The sequence below is a fragment of the Lissotriton helveticus genome, chromosome 1_1 (genome assembly GCF_964261635.1).
Source record: "Lissotriton helveticus chromosome 1_1, aLisHel1.1, whole genome shotgun sequence".
NCBI lineage: Eukaryota > Metazoa > Chordata > Amphibia > Caudata > Salamandridae > Lissotriton > Lissotriton helveticus.
In genome coordinates, this window is record NC_136057.1 from 1,659,816,268 (window position 1) to 1,659,839,845 (window position 23,578).

Genomic DNA, 23,578 nt, shown 5'->3' on the forward strand with positions numbered 1-23,578 from the left:
GTGACTGGTACAGTGTAGCTAATGATGTTTTTGAAGTGACATGAGAATGTACTCCTGATGGTTATTTACCTCTGTTTCAGGTCTCCCTCTCAGCAGTTCCCATCCTCTCCTTCCCTCGCCTGATCACCCTTTTGTGTCTGTCGTTTGTACTCAGACCAAGGGGCTATTTGGAGGTGGAACCCTTTGAGCATCACACCACTCTGATGAATAAAGGTACGGCCAGTCCTTGACAGGCTTGTAGCCAATAGTACTGCTGCATTACAGGTGACTTCATTAATAGTGTTATTTGGAGTTCTTGCCAATGCTCATGTATGTTTGATAATGCTCTATGGGCTCACAATGTAAATAATCATGTTGGGCATGACGTCTGACTTCTACAGATTATTGTGCCGCCTTGATGTCAAAGCACATGTCCTTCTAATGTGCATATATACTATTTGGCATGAAGTTAGCTTATGCTTGTTATGTGTTTACCTGTAAAGTGACCACACACATGGTGTGGGGGAAGCTAGAATACTATGTTGTGTGTGAGGTAGATGGCTTTGTAGTTGCTGTTTGGCTTTGAACACACTAGCTGTAGTCTACACCTGCTGACGCTGTGTGTCTTGTGCCCCACTTGTCCGTAAGGGCCCTGATCCAGTGGCTGTGATCTTTGGTGATTACTGTGCCATTTTATTTGCTGTGACCCTGAGTGAGGCAGACACTCCTGCCTTCACATACACATGTCACTTTGTGGCTTGCAAATGCCCTTGTGGTATGTGCTTGTTTTGCAAGTTGTCACACCCCTCCTGCCAGCATGTCTTCACTCATTGCTGCTGCTGCTGCATATACAGCCACCATGCAGCGCACATTATCCAGGGACACAGAGACCTACAGGATGACCCTCCTTCCATCCATTTATAGACCATGCTCCTGCCACCCTCCACACAGACAACCCCAGACATTCACCCTCCTGCTATCACAATGCTTCTAACTCAGCCATTGCAGCTGCTATGCCTGTGTGTGCAACACATACTGGCACGACTATGGCAGATTCACATGACATTGGCTCTATGTACCACCAGGTCATGTGCCGTGTACAGCACACACACACCTTCCATAGGCACAATATTGTACAGTGTTACCTTGTCAACGCCACAGCAGCAAAAACATAGCTGTCACTGTCAGTCAAGTAGCCACAGGGGACACAAACCATGACCACGTCTCTTGGGTGTGGTGTGATTTCCCCGTTCTGGTGTAGGTATTTGTCAGATGTGGGTAGTTGTTCTGTATGCGTTGCTCCCATTACAGTAGTATAGTACTTGTAGCTACATAGGGGTAGGTCACCTATTCAGGTGTGCTTGTGTAGAGTGCTACAGCCCATTGCCCACAGTCTGTCCTGCCAACCTTGTCCTGTGCACCATTCATCACATCCACAGTACTGCATCATGCAGAAGATAGTTCACATACCTGAGGACACAGTTGTAGGTACTCCCTACGTGGGCAACTACTTTTGTCACACTGATCTGTACACCTCAAAGTGACTCTCCTGGGTCTGCCTGTGATAGCAGTTTTGGGCTCCAAACCCCCCTCCAGCATTTACTATCCCACACAGGTGTGTCTTTCCATCCATGTATCTAGTTGTTAGGATTTTTTCCCCAATGTGTGTCCACACTCAGATTCTGATCCAAGTGTGTGGTTGGCTGCTGTTTGTTGGATACCCTTGCATTTCATACATTTGCACACACATATCAATTTATGCTGTGGTTCAAAGATAACTCACCACATGCGTATGAGGATTAGTATATTTATTGGGAGATCTTGTGCAAGAAACGTGAATAGGTGCTGTACAGAAAGGGGTGGAATCCAAAGTTCACTGCTGGAGATGAGATGCCTTACAGTTTCAGTCAACAGAGTCCAGGCCACAGTGCTTGGCATCATTGGGCAGACTGTGACTAGCATGTCCATGTGGGAGAGTCTCATAGGGGATGCTGTTGCACCCAGGGGCAATATGCCAGGTCCAGTGTCCTGGGAGATGTGCATGGCCCACTGCCCCTCAACGTCTTAGCCGTGGACGACCCACCTTCCTTGGGGGACCCTCAGGTGCAGGCCTGGACGATGCATGGGATGCTACGTCAGAGAGTACCTCCTCCTCCCTCCCTGTGGCTGGTGTCACACTTTGCCGTGATGTTGCTGGCCTTGTGCCACAGGGAGGGTGCTGCATGTTGGCAGCTATCTGACATAGCGATTGGCTCATTTCCCGATGCACCGTCAAGAGCTGAGCCAGACTTGCCTCCACCCGTCCATAATGTAGGTCGTGCCTGGCTATTTGCTCTGCCTGCTGTTCTTTCACCTGGTTGAGGGCCTCCGCAAGCTGGCCTATCTCCCTGGTATCCCGCCGGTATGCCTCCAGGATGTTAGCGAGTTCAGGCATACCGGGTGCTGCAGCTGACTGGCCAGAATCTCACCTTCGCCTTCCGCCACTCCCACCACCCTGACCCACACGAACACGGCCTGCGCTTGTGGGCACATCCAATCGACGGGCCCCCGAGTGCTGCCAGGGTGGAGGTCGTCAGCAACCTCAGGGGCGCCCGACAAAGGGTGTCCCTCATTTTCAGACTGGCTCTCTTGTGGATCATGGGCAGGGCTGTGACCTGTCTGCTGGGATGTGGTGGGAATGGGTCCGGTGGTTGGCTGAGATGTAGCTGGTACAGTTGCTGCAGGCGTTTGGGATCCAGAGGAGCCAGGTTGGTTGGGGTCATCCACAGTGCGTTGAGTGGTGTCGCTGTCGGTGGGGTCTGGGTCCTGCTGAGCCTGGGACTGGGATCCTTCTCGCCCCTGGTTGGGGGGGGGGTACACGTTCCCCTGTGTGTGGGAGAGACAGACACTGTTAAGGCACTATCAAGTGACATCTTGTTTAGTTATCCATTATGAGCATCACAGTTCCACAAGCTTTACATTGTTGACATTGTTCTGTTGTGTATGTAGTGGTAGTAAATTGACATGTACTCTGGGGTATTTTCATTCTTCCATTCTCTTGACAATGACTGACACAGCCATTGCTGTGTCTTGTATTGGCGGCACAACACATGTAAGGTATTGCTCATGTTCACGCAAAATCCAGGATACGGTGTAAATCCTTATGTCTGCGTCAAGCATGCACAGAGTTTAGATACAGCATGTTGATGTAAGAGACAGAGCATCATTTATTTGCATGACATCTACTACTTTGGATGTCTTTTGCTGTACCGTGATGGCCAAACAATGCCAACACCCCTGGACCAGTACACACACTTATAGATCATGGCTTTTGAACTTGGCACTTCTGTAAGACGCATTACCTTGTCAATACCCATGTCCATGTTGGTACTTCAGTGCATCCACAACGTTCATGAGATGGGGCACGTGCATTGTTTGAGCGGCACAATGGACTTGAGCATCTGCTATGTGCATGTATGAGTAGTATGAGTTTTCATATGAGTGAGTGTTTTGTTATGGTACATGACAATTGGGACAGTGTTGCACTCCAAAGCCTGTCCCCAGGGGATGAGTTTCTGTAAGGCGGGTGTAGGATAGGCCATGGTAGTAGTTTGTGTGTGATTTGCAAGCGTCCATCGTTCATGATTTGGCTGCCCCCTGATGTAGCATGCTGGCATAATTGTGGTTTTGTGTTCATGCACAGGGTGTGTGACCTTGTCCTGGTGTTTGTGTTTGCTGTGATCACAGGAGGGACTTGTGCTGCCTACACCTGTGGCCATTGTGTAATACAGAGGTTTCCGATATGTGTGTCCTGACACAGTACAGTGTTGGCTGGAAATGGTGTGTGTGTTGCAGGCACTTAGTGGATGACTGCTGGTAATTAGGAGACATCCCTAAACATTCTGCTCTATGGTGTTTGTAAGGCCTGTGCAGTGCTTGGGTGCAACTGTGTGTGTGCCCAGGGAGATGCGGTGAGGTGACAGTGGGAGGGAGGGCGACAGAGGGAGGGAGGGCGACAGAGGGAGAGGGTGACAGAGGGAGAGGGCGACAGAGGGAGGGGGCGGGAGAGGGTGACAGAGAGAGAGAGCGACAGAGGGAGAGGGTGACAGAGGGAGGGAGGGCGACAGAGGGAGAGGGCGACAGAGGGAGAGGGCGACAGAGGGAGGGAGGGCGACAGAGGGAGAGGGTGACAGAGGGAGAGGGTGACAGAGGGAGAGGGCGACAGAGGGAGAGGGTGACAGAGGGAGGGAGGGTGACAGAGGGAGAGGGCGACAGAGGGAGGGAGGGCGACAGAGGGAGAGGGCGACAGAGGGAGAGGGTGACAGAGTGAGAGGGCGACAGAGGGAGAGGGCGACAGAGGGAGAGGGCGACAGAGGGAGGGAGGGCGACAGAGGGAGGGAGGGCGACAGAGGGAGAGGGTGACAGAGGGAGAGGGTGACAGAGGGAGAGGGCGACAGAGGGAGAGGGTGACAGAGGGAGGGAGGGCGACAGAGGGAGAGGACAACAGAGGGAGAGGGCGACAGAGGGAGGGAGGGCGACAGAGGGAGAGGGCGACAGAGGGAGAGGGTGACAGAGGGAAAGGGCGACAGAGGGAGAGGGTGACAGAGGGAGGGAGGGTGACAGAGGGAGAGGGCGACAGAGGGAGGGAGGGCGACAGAGGGAGAGGGCGACAGAGGGAGAGGGTGACAGAGGGAGAGGGTGACAGAGGGAGAGGGTGACAGAGGGAGAGGGTGACAGAGGGAGAGGGCGACAGAGGGAGGGAGGGCGACAGAGGGAGAGGGCGACAGAGGGAGAGGGCGACAGGAGGGAGGGAGGGCAACAGAGGGAGAGGGTGACAGAGGGAGAGGGCGACAGAGGGAGAGGGTGACAGAGGGAGAGGGCGACAGAGGGAGAGGGTGACAGAGGGAGGGAGGACGACAGAGGGAGAGGGCGACAGAGGGAGATGGCGACAGAGGGAGGGAGGACAACAGAGGGAGAAGGCGACAGAGGGAGAGGGTGACAGAGGGAGAGGGCGACAGAGGGAGAGGGTGACAGAGGGAGGGAGGGTGACAGAGGGAGAGGGCGACAGAGGGAGGGAGGGCGACAGAGGGAGAGGGCGACAGAGGGAGAGGGCGACAGAGGGAGAGGGCGGCAGAGGGAGGGAGGGCGACAGAGGGAGAGGGCGACAGAGGGAGAGGGCGACAGGAGGGAGGGAGGGCGACAGAGGGAGAGGGTGACAGAGGGAGAGGGCGACAGAGGGAAAGGGTGACAGAGGGAGAGGGCGACAGAGGGAAAGGGTGACAGAGGGAGAGGGCGACAGAGGGAGGGGGAGACAGGGTTGGAGGCAGGTTGTTTGTGCTTGCTCACTTGCTACACTGCCTTACTGTGTCACTAAATATTGTATCTCTGGAAGGTGTGTCCACAACATGATATTGCTTACGAGCTGTGGTCTACTTTCTTGTGTGATATTTCCCTATCCCTGTACATTGGGCATGGTGCCTGGGTGAGGCCCTGGGGCATATGGGATGAAAGCAGCCTCCTACCCTCCACCTTCCACCCTTTGTGGGTCCCACTTGCAACAAACCACTTTTAGTTGTGTCGTGCTAGGACTCATGGCCACCCACCCCATGCTGCTGGGCACTGTTGTAAGTCCACCCATGTAACATGTATTTTTTGTACACTCACCAGACTCAACGGCTCCTTCTATTCCATGTTTCTCCCACCGGTGGCAGCAGGGCCATGACTTTCTCCTCCCAGGGCTGGTATACAGGAGGTCTGCGGGGACCACCACCTCCAGTGTGGTGTGCAGAGGCGTAGTCCTGGTCCATTTTCTTCTTGACTATCCTCCGCAGATCATACCACCTGGCCTGGCATTCCCCCCCCCCCCGGTGCGCCGGATGGGTGCAACAGCATTGACCCAGTCTACGATCCTCTCCCACAGGCGTGTTTTTTCTGCCATGCTGGTCTGTCTGACCAATGCGCCAAACAGCTGGGGCTCGACTCTGATGACTTCATCTGTAAGTATCTCCATCTCCGGGTTAGTGAACTTTGGATTCTTGGGTGTGGTCATGGTGTGGGGTGTATGTGATTGAGGGGGTGATGGTGTGTATGGATGAGGGTGTGTGGTTGTGATTGTGAAGGGGTGGTGTGGGTGTAGATGTGATAGGGTGTATGTGTGAAGGTATGTGGCAGCAATAGTTGGTGTGCTCTCTGTTTCTTTGCAAGAATGGGTATGTTGCAAAGGATGATGGGTTGTATGTGTGGACCCTTTTATTGGTCAAATAGTGGATGTGGCTTAATTTGAATTGGTTGTGTGTGTGTTATATGGGGTGGGTGTTAGTGTTGACCTCTGTTTGGCTGTGACCAGGACATTGATTCTGTATGGTGTGTACACAGGAGACATGTTCAGTGTTGTTGTGCCACTTGTTTGCAAAGTCCTTGTGCTGGTTTGGGTGTTGGCGTTATGTGTGCGTGTCGTACTTGGGCGTGCGATTGACTGGTACGGGCCGTTGGCGGGTGGGGGTGTTCACGTAGGGGGGTGTGCGTGTCGTACTTGTGCGTGCGATTGAACGGTACGGGCCGTTGGCGGGTGGGGGTGTTCGCGTAGACTTGTTGGGGGGTGCGTGTCGTACTTGTGCGTGCGATTGACTGGTACGGGCCGTTGGCGGGTGGGGGTGTTCGCGTAGGCTTGTTGGGGGGGTGTGCGTGTCGTACTTGGGCGTGTGATTGACTGGTACGGGCCGTTGGCGGGTGGGGGTGTTCGCGTAGGGGGGTGTGCGTGTCGTACTTGTGCGTGCGATTGACTGCTACGAGCCGTTGGCGGGTGGGGGTGTTCGCTTAGGGGGGTGTGTGTGTCGTACTTGGGCGTGCGATTGACTGGTACGGGCCGTTGGCGGGTGGGGGTGTTCGCGTAGGCTTGTTGGGGGGGTGTGCGTGTCGTACTTGGGCGTGCGATTGACTGGTACGGGCCATTGGCGGGTGGGGGTGTTCGCGTAGGGGGGTGTGCGTGTCGTACTTGGGCGTGCGATTGACTGGTACGGGCCTTTGGCGGGTGGGGTTGTTCGCGTAGGCTTGTTGGGGGGGTGTGCGTGTCGTACTTGTGCGTGCGATTGACTGGTACGGGACGTTGGCGGGTGGGGGTGTTCGCGTAGGCTTGTTGGGGGGTGTGCGTGTCATACTTATGCGTGCGATTGACTGGTACGGGCCGTTGGCGGGTGGGGGTGTTCGCGTAGGGGGGGTGCATGTCGTACTTGGGCGTGCGATTGACTGGTACGGGCCGTTGGCGGGTGGGGGTGTTCGCGTAGGCTTGTTGGGGGGGTGTGCGTGTCGTACTTGTGCGTGCGATTGACTGGTACGGGCCGTTGGCGGGTGGGGATGTTCGCGTAGGCTTGTTGGGGGGGTGCGTGTCGTACTTGTGCGTGCGATTGACTGGTACGGGCCGTTGGCGGGTGGGGGTGTTCGCGTAGGCTTGTTGGGGGGGTGTGCGTGTCGTACTTGTGCATGCGATTGACTGGTACGGGCCGTTGGCGGGTGGGGGTGTTCGAGTAGGGGGGTGTGCGTGTCGTACCTGGGCGTGCGATTGACTGGTACGGGCCGTTGGCGGGTGGGGGTGTTCGCGTAGGCTTGTTGGGGTGGTGTGCGTGTCGTACTTGTGCGTGCGATTGACTGGTACGGGCCGTTGGCGGGTGGGGTGTTAGCGTAGGCTTGTGGGGGGGGGGTGCGTGTCGTACTTGTGCGTGCGATTGACTGGTACCGGCCGTTGGCGGGTGGGGGTGTTCGCGTAGGGGGGTGTGCGTGTCGTACTTGTGCGTGCGATTGACTGGTACGGGCCGTTGGCGGGTGGGGGTGTTCGCGTAGGCTTGTTGGGGTGTGCGTGTCGTACTTGGGCGTGCAATTGACTGGTACGGGCCATTGGCGGGTGGGGGTGTTCGCGTAGGGGGGTGTGCGTGTCGTACTTGGGCGTGCGATTGACTGGTACGGACCGTTGGCGGGTGGGGGTCTTTGCGTAGGCTTGTTGGGGGGTGTGCGTGTCGTACTTGTGCATGCGATTGACTGGTACGGGCCGTTGGCGGGTGGGGGTGTTCGCGTAGGCTTGTTGGAGGGGTGTGCGTGTCGTACTTGTGCGTGCGATTGACTGGTACGGGCCGTTGGCGGGTGGGGGTTTTCGCGCAGGCTTGTTGGGCGGTGTGCGTGTCATACTTGGGCGTGCGATTGACTGGTACGGGCCGTTGGCGGGTGGGGGTGTTCACGTAGGGGGGTGTGCGTGTCGTACTTGTGCGTGCGATTGACTGGTACGGGCCGTTGGCGGGTGGGGGTGTTCACGTAGGGGGGTGTGCGTGTCGTACTTGTGCGTGCGATTGACTGGTATGGGCCGTTGGCGGGTGGGGGTGTTCGCGTAGGCTTGTTGGGGGGGTGTGCGTGTCGTACTTGTGCGTGCGATTGACTGGTACGGGCCGTTGGCGGGTGGGGGTGTTCGCGTAGGCTTGTTGGAGGGGTGTGAGTGTCGTACTTGCGCGTGCGATTGACTGGTACGGGCCGTTGGCGGGTGGGGGTTTTCGCGCAGGCTTGTTGGGGGTGTGCGTGTCATACTTGGGCGTGCGATTGACGGTACGGGCCGTTGGCGGGTGGGGGTGTTCACGTAGGGGGGTGTGCGTGTCGTACTTGTGCGTGCGATTGACTGGTACGGGCCGTTGGCGGGTGGGGGTGTTCACGTAGGGGGGTGTGCGTGTCGTACAGGTGCGTGCGATTGACTGGTACGGGCCGTTGGCGGGTGGGGGTGTTCGCGTAGGCTTGTTGGGGGTGTGTGCGTGTCGTACTTGTGCGTGCGATTGACTGGTACGGGCCGTTGGCGGGTGGGGGTTTTCGCGCAGGCTTGTTGGGGGTGTTCACGTAGGGGGGTGTGCGTGTCGTACTTGTGCGTGCGATTGACTGGTACAGGCCGTTGGCAGGTGGGGGTTTTCACGCAGGCTTGTTGGGGGGTGTGCGTGTCATACTTGGGCGTGCGATTGACTGGTACGGGCCGTTGGCGGGTGGGGGAGTTCACGTAGGGGGGTGTGCGTGTCGTACTTGTGCGTGCGATTGACTGGTACGGGCCGTTGGCGGGTAGGGGTGTTCGCGTAGGCTTGTTGGGGGGGTGTGCGTGTCGTACTTGTGCGTGAGCGAGGGGTACGGGTGTGGTATGTGTTGACGCTGCTAGATGCGAGCCGCATATTGCCGTACGAATCATTATTCAAGTGCGATAACTTTGTTCCGTACGATTCGCTGTCAGGCTTCTCATACAGGATCGTACTTGTGTGTTTGTAGGGGCTGGTTACGAATCGTACGGTAGGATTTCCGATGCATGTTCGTACGGATCATCGACTGTGATTCGGACGGTTCGGTGATATTCGTACGGAAATCGACGGGAACGGATCGGAATTCGCAGGTCGGACGTAAAGTTCCCATTCGTACGGATTCGGATACGGATGCGAGTCGTACGGCGGAATATTTTACCGGATCGGAATCGAGGCCTAGGTGTGTGTTATGTTTTTCGAGGGATAGGTAGGGTAGTTATTTAAGTGATAATTAACAAATAATTATTTATTTATTGTTAATTATTTTATGTATTACTTAATATGTTAATTGTTTTATGATTTTGTATTTGAATTATATTTTAAATGTGAGTTGTGTGAAGTTAGTTATTTATATTTACAATAGTATTTTTATTTGATATTAAGTATTATTTCTTTTTATAATTAATTGTTTTTTAATACAAATATATATATATATATATATATATATATATATACAATTTCTATATTTATAGTTTTAATAGTACTAATTAGTATTTTGTTCTATTAATACATGCAATACAATATGGTATGTGTTTGAAGTGAAGTACTTTCCCTACTGCTGAACAGACTGGAGTGGGAATGGTACATTTTACTCCTTTTGAGCCCAACGCTTTCCCTACTGTTGCACACACTTGATTGGGAACAGTAAATTGTACCCCTCCTGAATCCAACGCTTTCCCTACTGTTGCACCAACTGGTGCAAGAATAGTAAATTTTACCCTCCCTAAATACAATGTTTCACCTACTGTTGCACAGACTGGAGTAGAAATAGTAAATTTTAACCCTCCTGAGTCCAACGCTTTCCCTACTGTTGCACAGCATGCAGCATTTCTATTTGATATTAATTACTACAAATGTTTATAACTCATTGTTTATATATATATATATATATATATATATATATATATATATATATATATATATATATATATAATTTCTATATTAATAGTTTCATATGTTTTGTTCAATTTGTACATGCATTACAATATGGTATGTGTTTGAAGTGAAGTACTTTTCCCACTGTTACACAGACTGGAGGGGGAACAGTAAACTTTACCCCTCCTGAGTCCACCTCTTTCCCTACAGATGCACACACTGGAGTGATAATAGTAAATGTTACAAGGTTTTTCTAGATTTAGGTGGCCTACTTTTGAGCATATATTGTTTTAATAATGTCTCCTCAGGCTGGATGTTTCTCACACTTCAGGAAATTTGCTATTGTGGCTTAATTAGTCTTTGGCATTATTCCAGGTTTAGGGAGTTGGGGCATTTTCTTCTTCAGGGCAGAGGAATGACATGTAATTAGAATTCTGCTCAGTGCGGTGAACAAGGCCTGCGTCTTTATCATCAGCTCACATCTTTTGTTCAGGGCTCAACACTTGGATCCCAGTCTTGAAATTCATATTGCACTTCCAGCTTTTTTTAGTTCCAGGATGGTTTGGGTAGGGAACTGGTATTGGTTAATACAGAATTTAGAGGTGCAACAAAATGTCATTAAGAATATTTTAGATAAAATCTGGGTTACAACACATTGCCATTTTTCAGAGGAGGATTATCAGACCATATAACTTTTAGGTCTTGAGTCGTTGAGAGCTGCAAACTTCAAAAGGATGTTGTTCTTTTCTCGTTGGATAGTTTATTACACTCCAGCAGCCTTGAATAGAATTTTTTTGGCACTTGATAATTGTTGCTTTTGTTGTAAGCACCAGGGTGAAGGGGGTGGCTAAACATGTTTTACTCCTGTACTATATTAATGCTCGTCTGGCAGCAGTTATCTTTGGATTTAAGCTTGGCTATGGGGGTAACAATTGATTTGAATCCTGCCTTGGTACTTTTTGGTCTTTTAAAGAATGGTCAATCTTCAAATTTAGCAAAATCAGGACAGAGGTTCTTAGCAATTGTTTTTACTATAGCCCACACTCCGACCTGCAAATGTGGCGAACGTGCAGGGTGCCGGCGTATCAAAAATGTCTAAATAAAACTATTACAACAAATCAATTATAAGAAGCCTACACAAAGAGGGTTGGGGGCTTAAAGAGATTCAATGCCTCTTGGCAGTATTGCAATCTAATCAAAAATCAGGGCTAAAAAAAAGAAGAAAAAAAGTTTCTATAGTTTGTCTTGATTACTGTTTGTTTTGTGCCATGTCTGTTGCAGCTTTCTAATTTGCTATTTTATCTCTTTCAGCTATGTATTTCTCCAAGGTGGCTGTTTTCATTTCTCCTGTTTTGGTGTTTTGAGTGGTATTAAAATATCAAAAGCTTTCAGTAGCCACTCGTATAGTTTTTTAACTGAATGTATTGTGTCTAGATTCCTGTTGGATGTTAGTTGTGTCTCTAAACATTCAAAATTGAGTTTGTTTACCGGCCGATAGATGGATGCATGTAAGTTGGTTTTAGGTTTGTTGCTTTGTTGTGTTTTCTGTTGAAAAGCTAGCAAATGGTGGTCTGACCATGTTACTGGAGAAATCATTTGAAAGGATTTGCATAAATGACATCTAGGATGTGTCGAGTGATGTGTGTGGGTTTTTGGACGCTTTGATGTAGGTTCACTGTGTCTAGGCCAGTGATGTGAAGCAATATTCAATACATGTAGCATTGGTATTCTGCCACTGTTAGAGTGAACTCACAGTTGTCTGTACAACTATGTTATCAAAGCTTGGCCATTCAGCAACGATGCCTCAGTAGATACATGGGGGCATACACAGGCAGATGTTCAAGTACCAGCCACATTGCTTCGGAGTTCTATATGTAATCCAGTTGTTGCTATCAGATCTGGATAAACATTACAATGGTGAGGATAAATGAGTGCTGTTTTATTCTGAGGAGGGCACTTTTGGCAAGGGGTGTCAACGCAGTAGTATTGGTATTTGGTGCACTGACAATGGTATGAAGGTGGTGCACAAAAAAAACCAAATACTGGCTTACGACATTTGAGGGTGTTCATAAAATTCGATTGTTGATGACCCTATATGTGTTTAAGGCTTAAAACCATTCTCTAGGGATATATTTTCCTTTTATTGTTTTCGCATAAGGAGCATCTATGCATTTCACCTAAACAGTGGTAATTTGTAATTTGCATTTGGTCCGACCTGCTGGCTGCAAAGTCATGTGAAGGCTAATGCTACAGTCTACATTGGGAAGGATCTGGATTTTGGCACAATTCCCATGAACAATGTACATACCAGTACTACAGTGTACTTCACGTTATGGGTGATAGTAGGATACACAAGGGATAATAGGAGTGGACACAGTGTCAGGGCACAGGGTGAATGCCTGATCCAACTAACAAAAGCCTCAATATTTTCTTATCTTAGATACGATTAGAAAATGTGAATGCTTTTGACATGCAAGGTCCTCTGAAGTTTACATAGACTCAAATGACCTAGTAATGCCAAATACTTTGGTGTCCACAATAATGGGCTCCATTCTGATTTATGCAGGACCCGCTCAGGGTTTATTGTCTAATTGCAGGTCTCTGAGCCTTCAGTTTAGGGCTGTGGTTTTTCCTCCCTGCTTTGCTCGTAAATCATGTTTAAGTCTTAGCCTCTTCCCTAGGTGTGTCCCTTAGATGCAGTGCAGCTAGGTACACTTGGAAAGTTTTTTCTCTTAACAATTAATACCCTTTGCCCAGTCGTATTGTTATCTTTGAATATGTTGACTGTGTGAAGAATGAGAAAATTTCTGGGAACCAATATCACTTTTGACGCAGGCATAGTGCATATATTTACCTTGTAATATCATGGGATTCTGTAATCCCTGTATAAAAGAGTCACTAATTTCTTTGTAATCAAAGACTTATGATGCAACAAGTTGCCGATTATAATGAAAAGATGTCTGAACTCCAGTATTATAAGGTTATAAGAGTCAAGTTTTGATGTCATAATGCTTGCTGCCAGCAGCCGAGGTGAAAGGCAGGTCAGGTCATGGAGGATAATTAAAACAGCTGTTATAAAGCAATAAATGTTGCTTTTCTTTCTTCTGCTCTATTGTAATAGTTTACAATGACAAGCAGAGGGAATATATTTATTTTTTGCACTCCTTAGATAGAGAAAATCTAGAATCTTTCTGCATGTTTTTACAGTTCCAAAGTACTGCAGATTTTTTTTAAACTGACCTGTATTGAATTGTTTCTAATATCTGTTTGCAACACATATCTAATAGGGTTTTGATGAGTTTAATTTTGCACTAGAGGTTTTATTTTTATTCTTCATGTTTGCAAACATGCTCACCCTTTCATATGAAAGAGCTATGCACCAAAGTTTTAAGTGGGTTGTGGGAAAGGTGATGGTGTGACCATGTATTATATGAGATAAAGAACTCCCTTGCGTACATGGTAAGGATATTGCAAGTCAACTCAGAGTTCTATAACCTTATAATGAAACTCAGCCTTCAGCCTCATTCCTATGTATGGTTATGGAACTCCTGGGTACTTGCAATATTCGTATAATGTACATCAGTGGTTACTTTATCCCTTATATTTTACAAGTTGAGAACCCTTACATATTATTAGTCGAGGACCAGCACTTCAATGACTCTAGAAATTTGTCTTTCTCATACAATGGTTGCTAAGAATCATTGCTTTGAAGATTGTTGCCACCTATATATTTCTCTTGTATACTAATTTCCGGGGACAGAAACTACAATGATTCTAGCAAAATGCATGCTTTTCTTTCATTTGCATCATGGGAAACCATTAATTTGATGAGTCCATCCGTATTAAAAAGATTTGCTATCTTAATATCTAGGCAAAGATGCTTCAAGGATTCCAACTATGTTTGTACTTTCTCTGATATGAAACGCTGGGAAACAGTAACTTAATTATTCTATCCAAATTTGTGAGAATAATTTATGTTTGGAAATCCATGCTTTGATGATTGTAGCGGATTGTACTATCCCGTATGTCAAATCTGTGTGGTTTCTTTATGCCAGTCTCAGGGAAATGATGCAGCCATGGCTCTAGCATATTTATTTTTCTTTACCATACTAATATCTGGGAACTGATGTTTCCAATATTTTTTTTTATAATTGTGGCTTTTCACTAAACTGATAGGACTCAGTTGTTTCGTGGTTGGTAATGGAGTCTCCAGCATAATTGGTCTTCTCTTTTCTCTGTATCCTTTTTGCTATCCAATGTTGAGTGTTTCGCTCTTGTGGTTCTCACACAAGTGATGAAATGTGAAACTGTCTCTAGCACTGCATGCCATCAAATTACATTTCTGGACCTTTCTTGGGTATTTAGAATGGCTGAGAGTTTAATTTTAGAAACGAAGAGTGCAGGTGCCCAAAGTCCAGGACTAGTAGCAAATCCAGACTAGGTCTAGGCCTTCGGCCACACAGTAGATTTGTGTGATACTAGGGCCATAAATCCAGAAACCGGGATGCCAGATATTCACAGAAGGGCACACAGGGGACAAGACTGTACACCTTACAGGAATATTCCCATTACAACAGAATATTGGTCTGATATGGATTTTATCAGCAGTGCCTATGTGGTGTATGAGCAGCATATGGGGTTACAGCAGCAGATTGTCGTGGAGTTAGAATATTCAGTTGCTCCAGGTTCATTGTGGTCATACCTATGTGGAACTCCACAAAAATGGAGGATGGAATATATTTACCTGAAGGTGAACAATTAAATAAATTGAGTCCGATTTGAGAGGAATAATAAAAGATCACAGTAAGGTAGCCTTTGTCTTTTAGGAAGCCGTTCACCGAAGCCCCCCGGTTGATTGTGTCAGATGCAGGTGAGAGATCAGCATACATGAAACGAAAGCTGTAAACCTGGGTCTGGGACTTACTACAGGAACAAAGGATACAGGTGTTTGACATTTGAACAATGTGCTTCAGAACAGTCTTCCTGAAATGGAAAGCTTGTAAATGGACTATCATTATTGAAGTCTGATGGGCTCCGCTTTAAAAAGATTATCCGTTGCTGCCATATTTATAAATGACTTCTTCCATTATAGGGTTTTACTTTTATTTACTTTATTTTAGGTTTTTCATTTAATGCATATTGTGCTCTAAGAAACAGGAGAGAGCTTTACCGGCATTTTTATTGTAACTGGGCCACCTCGTACATAAGGTGCTGTAGACTGAACAGTGATGTGTGGTGGTTCCTGGTTTAAACCAGCTTATAGAAATTGGCATACACCTAAGAAGGGAGGCGTAGGTAGGAGCCCTACAGATATCAATCCTGGATACCCCCATGCATGTAGCTCAAGAGGCTGACATTTCAATCGAAATACACCCCTGAACAGAACTGGAAATCGGAATCCCCAAACTAGCATGTCAGAAGCAATTGCCTAATAGATCCTACCACTTTACTGGCCACGGTAGGTGTATCTCTCAGGTGTTCTGGATCACAGTAACAAAAGAAACAAAAAGCACCTGTTGAAGAAACGTTTCAGTTCAGGCCAAATGCATCTTTACTTCCGAATCCACATCCAAAGAATGCAAAGACTGACCAGACCTTAGTAGACAATGCAGGCAATACAACGACTGAGAACAGTTAAACCTGGTCAAAACCTTAGGAGTAAAAGAAGGTCTAATCGGTAACCCATCAAGAAGGAGAGTTAGATATGCTTTCCAGCACAGAAGATTGCCAATCACTCCCAATCATTTGGTAGATCTAATGGCAACAAAAAAACCACTTTCCAAGTCAAAAACCTTACAGAGATTTAGATTCAAAAGGAGCATTTAGTAGAGCCAAAGGATCACAGGAGGTTCCCAGAACAAAGTACATTTTGATCCCTAGGACCAACCAGCTGTAATTCGTTCATATGACCAGATCCATCACCATCAATAGAAGACAAGTTACTCTAATGTTCCCTTGACGGGATATTGACTTTAAGCATTTTATCATTCGCACAACATACCTCACATTCTCTGACCACTCTATCAACAATGCGATCCATTCCTGGCCACCAAAAATACCTCCTTATCAACCTTTTCATTGCCGACATACCTGGATGTGAAACATGCGCTAATTTAATGATGTTATCTCTCATCCCAACAGGTGGAATACACTTACCATTTTTGTAAATAAAATCACCATCCAACTTTAACTCTTCTGAGACTTTAAACATAGGCATGAGTTCTTCTGAAATATCTTTCTTCTTTGGCCATCCTTCCACCATATACTTTTTAACTAGCTGCCACAACATATCATCTTTTTCTGATTCTTTCCACTTAATCTCTGAAATGTCTTTTAAAAAAAAATCTTTTTATTGAATAGAGCAATAGGTAACCAAAGGTACAAAACATGTTACACTTTAGATTTCAATATCAATACATTTCCAATAAATTTCTTAAATAACAGACAAGAGATAAAAAAAATAAAAAGATAAAAGGGAGGTTCATCGAGATAGAAGAAACAGCCAATGACATCATTAAAGATTTCCAGGACATTATGTACAAAATATGCAATTTATAAAGTGCATCTGCAAGAACGTGCAAAAGTGCAATAAAGTGCTAGTGCAAAAGTGCAAAGAGTACAAAGAAGTATCATCTTAAAAAGTGCATAGTGCAAGCTAATGTAAGAAGAAAGTGCTAATAAAGTGCAGATGTCCTAGAAAAAAACCAATAAACAAAGCTATCACATTCATAGATGAAAAGGCTGTTATTAAAAATCATCTACTCTCGATTTTCTTCACAAATCATCCTCCCTTCATTTCTTCTAGATTCCCAAAATATTTCCAGTTCCTCTCAAATCTCCCAATGGCTCCCACTCTGCCAGCATAAGCCTTTTAAAAAAAACATGTTCTCCTCATTTTATTAAACCATTTTATATGTGATGGGATCTCGCTGGACTTCCAATTTTGAAGTATTAAGGAACGAGCAACTGCACAAGATATAAATATAAATACTTCTTCTGCTTTATTAAACCCGCTCCTATCTTTGCATATACCGAACAGGGCTACTTCTGCTGCTGGTAGAAAAGATTTCCCAATAGCCTGTTCGATATCGGCAAATATTCCCTTCCAGAAGGTTTCTAACTGCCGGCAAGTGAAGAAAATATGATGCCAACCTCCCTGGCTACTGGCCATACATCTGAAGCATTTATTCTCAACTTCGGGATACATCTTTTCCAAAGCCTCCGGTGTATAATATGCTAACCAGCGAGATAGAAAGGACATTCTTTTATAGTTGGCAGCACGTAAAGATTTATTTCCCAACTGACAAATGACCTCCCAATCATTTGTGGAAAAATTGCATTGTGTAGAGAGACTTATTTTCTCAAGATGTCTATCTACTAATACATTTTGACCTGAGCAATGAAGCATCTTGTACCAATATCCGATACCTTTGTTCTTTCCACCATACAGGGCTGTTAGTATAGCATTAAGAACATTAAGCAGGCCACTTATCTCATTTCTGATAAAGTAGAAAGTCTGCATATATTCAAAAAAGGTCGGGCGCAACGGACCATTAGTTCTAGCAACTATCTCCTGCCAACTAATTACCCTGTTTTGGACTACCAGATGTCTCAACTGACGGAGCCCACAAAGTTCCCAGTTTTTAATTTGATTCAAGCTTAGTGGGAGGCCTATTTGAGTACATTCAGTTAAACTTAAATAATGAGAGCCATCAGTACCATGTTTTTTGAAAAGGAGCGACATTCTTGAGGCATATTCTCTTAGCGTCTTATATCTTGACCTCTTTGGGAGCTTTGCAATTTTTTAAAAAACTGGAATTTGGGAACCTGCCTCTTGTAACATCCTTGTAAGAAAAAAGTATCTCTTGTCTGATTACTCCTCAATAATCCTGCCAATATATCAAAAAATGCAGCTTCGTAATAGGTCCTTAAATGGGGTAGGGCTAAACCTCCTTGTTCAACTGAAAGTTGTAATACTGGAAGTTTAACTCTCGAAGCTTTATTGCCCCATATAAAACCTCTCAGCATTGTTTCGAGTTCTTTAAAAAAAGCTAAATTAATTTTAAAGGGAAAGTTACTGAACAGAAATATGAGCAAGGGCAGCACCGACATTTTAATCAATGATACCCTGCCTATAACTGATAATGGGAGAAGGAGCCATTGATCTAAAAGATTCCGAATTTTGTTCTTCATTCTAATGTAATTCATAGAAAAAAGCATATCATATTCGGTGGTCACGAATATGCCCAGGTATCTAACTGGGTCGCTCCTTGCAGCTTGGGCCTGCAGATCAACAGGGAGAAAATGAAGATCAGTGTTTAATGCAAGGACCTCAGTTTTTTGGGGATTTACTTTATATCCCTCTATCTTTTCATAGTTGTTGAACTCTCTCATTAGGTTTTCAATATTTTCTTTTTTAGGTATTAAATATAAAATAATATCATCGGCCAACAACTTTAATTTAGACATACCGATGATAGGGGGCTGAATAGCCACGTTGTCCCTGATCTTTACTACTAGAGGCTCGATAAAAAAGTAAAGAGCAACGGGGACAACGGGCAGCCCTGCCTTGTACCCCTATTTACCTTGATCTTACCGGCCTGTTTTGCATTGATTATTACTTGAGCCGATGCTCCCTCGTAGATGTTATGAAGCATCTTAATAATTGAGGCCGGAAAACCAAATTGACCGAGAGAGTAGAATAGTGCTGCCCAATTCACCAAGTCAAACGCTTTTTCTGCGTCCATCATTAATATACAGGCTGGGGTCAAATTTATATTAAAATAGTCCAATGCCTGGATTAAGAACTCGGTGTTTGCTGCCATATAACGTCCTGCGATAAACCCAGACTGATCTTTGTGGATAACCTCCTGGGCTGCGAGGACAAATCTTTCAGCCCATATTTTCATAAGGATTTTATAATCCGAATTTAATAGGCTAACTGGCCTATATGAATTAACATCATTTTGATTTTTGTCTTTTTTAATAAAACATATAATTGTAGATTCCTTAAACTCAACAGGGACGTGCCCACCTAACCTAACATAATTATATAACTTTTTCAAGGGAGTTGCTAATTCTTTAAAAAAAACTTATAAAACTCAATTGGGAATCCGTCCTGGCCGGAAGCCTTTCCCCCTGAAGTTGCCTTTATACAATCTTGTATTTCAAGGGTATTTATTTCAAGACTGATTTGGTTGACCCGGTTTTCGGAGATTTTGGGGGATTTCTATATTTGCGAAGTAGTCCTGGATCATTGCTTCCTCTACTTGATATTCCGTAGAGTCGATTTTTTCAAAATGATCCAGGAAAATCCTAGAGATCCTGTCTCTATCCTCCTCCTCCAACCCGCTCTGAGGATCACGGATTTTCACTATCAGTGATGACTCCTGCCTTTTTCTTGTAGAGTTAGCTAATCATTTTCCCACCAACTGGCTGTCTTCGTAGACCTTTTGTTGGAAGGCTTTTGAACTATTAATCTCTTCCGCAATAAAAAAATCACGAAGAAGAGTTTTAGCCTGCTCTAATTTGCTCGAATGATGTTGGAGCTGCAACGTATATTCCCTCTCTACGTCTGACTGAAGCTTGGCTATTTTTAGCTTTCTTTCGTTTGCCTTAGCACTAGTGTACGCGATGATCTGGGCGCGTGCTGTTGCTTTAAATCTGTCCCAAACAGAGAAGGGTTCAGCTGTATTGTCATTTATTTAAAAGAATTGTATAATCCATTCTCTGAATTCTGAAACCCATTCCTGGTTTTGTAACAGGGTGCGATCCAGCTGTCACCTGGGACGCTCCCCATCCACTCCTCCAAGTACTAGCTCTAATTCAATTCTGGCGTGGTCTGAAAACGGATTACATCCAATCAGAGTTCTTGAGATCTGAAAAGATCTAGATATTAAAAAGAAATCTATTCTGGATGTAGTCCGAAACCGGTGGGAATAACATATAAAAGATTCACCTTCAGCATTTCTATAGCGCCATGGATCCCTTAATTGATATTCATGTAAGAGTGCTTCAAAAAAACATTTTGTTTTAGGCTTTAGCTGTTTCTTTTTCTTATTAGAAGTATCTCTTGACAAATCTTGAATATAATTAAAATCTCCCCCCTTAAAGATTCATAAATTTCTGACAACCCGGAAATATCATCAAGAATGGGGCCATAGTAATTCACAAAGTTTATAATTTTATCCTGCAATTTAGCCACCACCCATAGCCACCTGCCCTTGGCATCTCTGCGAGCCTGTAGAAATTCCCAGGCTAGATCCCTTGAGAAATAAATAGCAACCCCTCTCTGGGCCGCCCCTGCTGATGAAAAAAAAGACATTAGAGAAGTATCTAGGAATAAACAACTTCGGACTATTAGACTTCAAATGAGTCTCCTGAAAAAAGACCACCTGGGGTCTAAGAGATACTACCCATTTCACCAGTGCCCCATACTTCTGTTTGTTTAACATTCCATCTACATTAATTGACAGGATGTTGCAAGTATTAAATTTCATCTAAAAAAAAATCTTATCACTGTTGAGTAATTAATAATAGAATTAAAAAAAAATACTATACCCATTGCACCTATTCCTTTTTTCTGCATTTAACACCCCCCCCTCCCTACCCAGGAATGTGAAAACTCCCTTCCCTGCCACGCTGGCCACATTCCTCCCACTTCTTCTGGTCTGGGTGTCCTTTTGTTACACCCTAAGTGACCCGTAGATCTGTTACTGCCCCATACTACTATTGTGCACTATTCATACTAAGAGAAGAAAAAAAAGCACCAAAGTAAAAGAACAGAGGAAGACAACTTCAGGAAGAGTAGAATATTGCAAGGCCTAGGTTAGATATTCCCCTTTTCAGGCTCTGGCTCCTGAAGAGATCTCCTTAAGAAGAGATTGCGCCTCTTCTACATCCGTAAACAAGTAAAATTTCCCTATAACCAGGACCTTCAATTTTGACTGCTGCGCAATCGAGGCTTGAGCGCCATTTGCCTTAAATAAATGGAGAATTTTTACAAATTCTTTTCTTCTTTTTGCAGCTACTGCAGTCATATCTGAAAAGATCCTACATTTTACAGTTTCTGATACTGAAAACTGGTGTTGCTGGAAAGCTCTAGAAAGAATCCTCTCCTTGATCCTGTAGTCAGCAAAGTTCAAAAGAATAGTTCTTGGAAATGCTGAATTTGGGAAGCGCTGGGCCGGGACCCGATGAGCCCTTATTATTGTCAAGCCCCCCTCAAATTCAGGTAGAACTGTGTGCTGAATAAAAGGATTGGCCTACTGGATGGTATCGGAACCCTCTATTCCTTCCGGAACCCCCACAATCCTTAAATTTGACCTTCTGGAGTGATTTTCGAGCTCCTCTAGCTTGATTTCAAGAAAGTTTTTCCGCTTGGTTGCCTCCTTTGCTTCCCCCGAAGCCAGGTTCATTTGATCTTCGAGGGTAGAGATCCTAGCCTCTGCCTCCTGAAGTCTCTTCGGGATCACCAACATTGATTCCTCGAATTTATCAATTCTTGAATGTAGGGCGGCTATCTCCACTTGCTGATTTTGTTTAATTTCTCGGATTTCATCAATAATTAAATTCAGCATTTCGCGGATGTCTAGCTGGTATCTCACCTCTGATCTCTCCTCTGATCACGGAAAGTTATCTTTTCCTGTCAAAAGTTATATATTAGAACCCAAATTGCTCTCATTGAGGCACGGATGTACCTCATCACCCTCTGCACTTGCGGCTCCCAATACCTCGCTTTGTGTATCCGGAAATGGGGAGCAGTCTTGCGCACAACCCCCCCCCCGCCCACCCGTCCATCACCTCTTCTGTAGAGTTTCTAAGAGATTGCGAAGTACATAGAAGAAGAGGTTCAGGTATCTTATCGTGGCAGTGTGACTTACATGGTTTTGTTGGGCCAGGGTCGTCGGGTCGTGCAATATTAGCTGGTGAGGCTGGTGAGGCGGCCAGAGTTAAGGTTGTGGGGGATTGTACAGAGAGAGTCTTAGGAGTAGTTTTCTTTGCAAAGAGTGGATACTCCTTTAACTCTTTTCGTCCTTTACCATTTTTATTTTTGGCCTCTCCTGCTTGAGGCGGTGTTTCTAGGACTGATACCGAGGTACCGGCTGGCACCTCTGCTTCTAGCTCTGGTTCTGGTTCGGACTGTATTGTTGAATTATAGATATCTTGACAATCCATAGCAGCCTTCTTTGTCTCCTTGACTTGCAAAGAGATAGGAGGAAGAGGTAGTTCATCATCTGAGGACTCCGGCAACGTATCCCCCACCGAGCTCTCTCCCCCAGTTTTATCCATATTTTTGTCATTTTCCTTGGCTGCTTTACGAGAGGCCTTTCTAGCTAAGGCTAAGCGAGTTCTCGCTTTCTGACGGGCAGCCAACTCGACTTTACTGGGCTTTATAACCTCCTCTCCCTCTTTTTGAGGCTTGCCCATTTTTGCGCGCAGAATTGGTAAAGTTTAGCCTCCTTGAAAGTTTCTTTCTATTACTCTATTTTTACGCCAGGTGTTACTCACGGTGATGCACACAACGTAGAGAGCTCCAAAACTTCTTCTCTCACCACTGCAGCAGGAATTTCCAATTCCAATCCACCACCTCAACCCTGGTTCCAGCCTCTGGCGAAAGTTCAAACGGCAGCTGCAGCCGCAGTCACAGCAACCACTTCGAAACTCAAGGGGCAGTGCAAAAATCCAAAAGTAGCAGCACCAAAATCCCATAGAAGCCGCCTAAACTCTGAGAGCCGAGAGCTGAGCCTCCATATTCGACAGCTTCAGAAAAAGACTCTATGCCTCCAGCCCCGAGCTCAAAGCGTGAAGCCTCAAAGATGCAGCGTCCGAGGCAAGTTGAAACGCCGAGGCGCCGAGACCCTGGATGCTGAATCTCGTAAGTAAATAATGGCTTCCCAACAGTTTTGTAAATGTGCTAAAAACACCCCTCGGCTTCATGCACCTTCCATGGGACGTCAAGCACGGCCCCCCCGCTGAAGCCCGCAAAGTCAAAGTCGGCTACGGAGCAGAGACAGAAATGGATCCTAGCCGCAGCGTTTCAGTCAGCGTTTCGCCATTCCAGGGGGCGGGGTCGCAGACCACGGGTCATGGGAGGCTACACAGAGGCGTGGAGCTCCGCAGCCATCTGAAATGTCCTCAAAGGGTCCAACCACAACATCCTGAATGGTGGTAGCCACATCCAAGTCATCACTTCCCTTCTCAGCCACAGATTCACACGGATGAAGTGACATAAAATCAGCCGTCACAGTATTCTTACCAGGAACAAACACAGTATTGAAACAATATTCTTGCAACCTTGATGTGAGTCTCGCAATTCTAGCCGTTGCATTTCAACATCCACCAGGTGAGAGTATATTTACCAATGGTTTGTGATCCGTCCTTAAAGTGAACTTGGAACCCCAAATGTAATTTCTATAATGCTCAATGGCCCA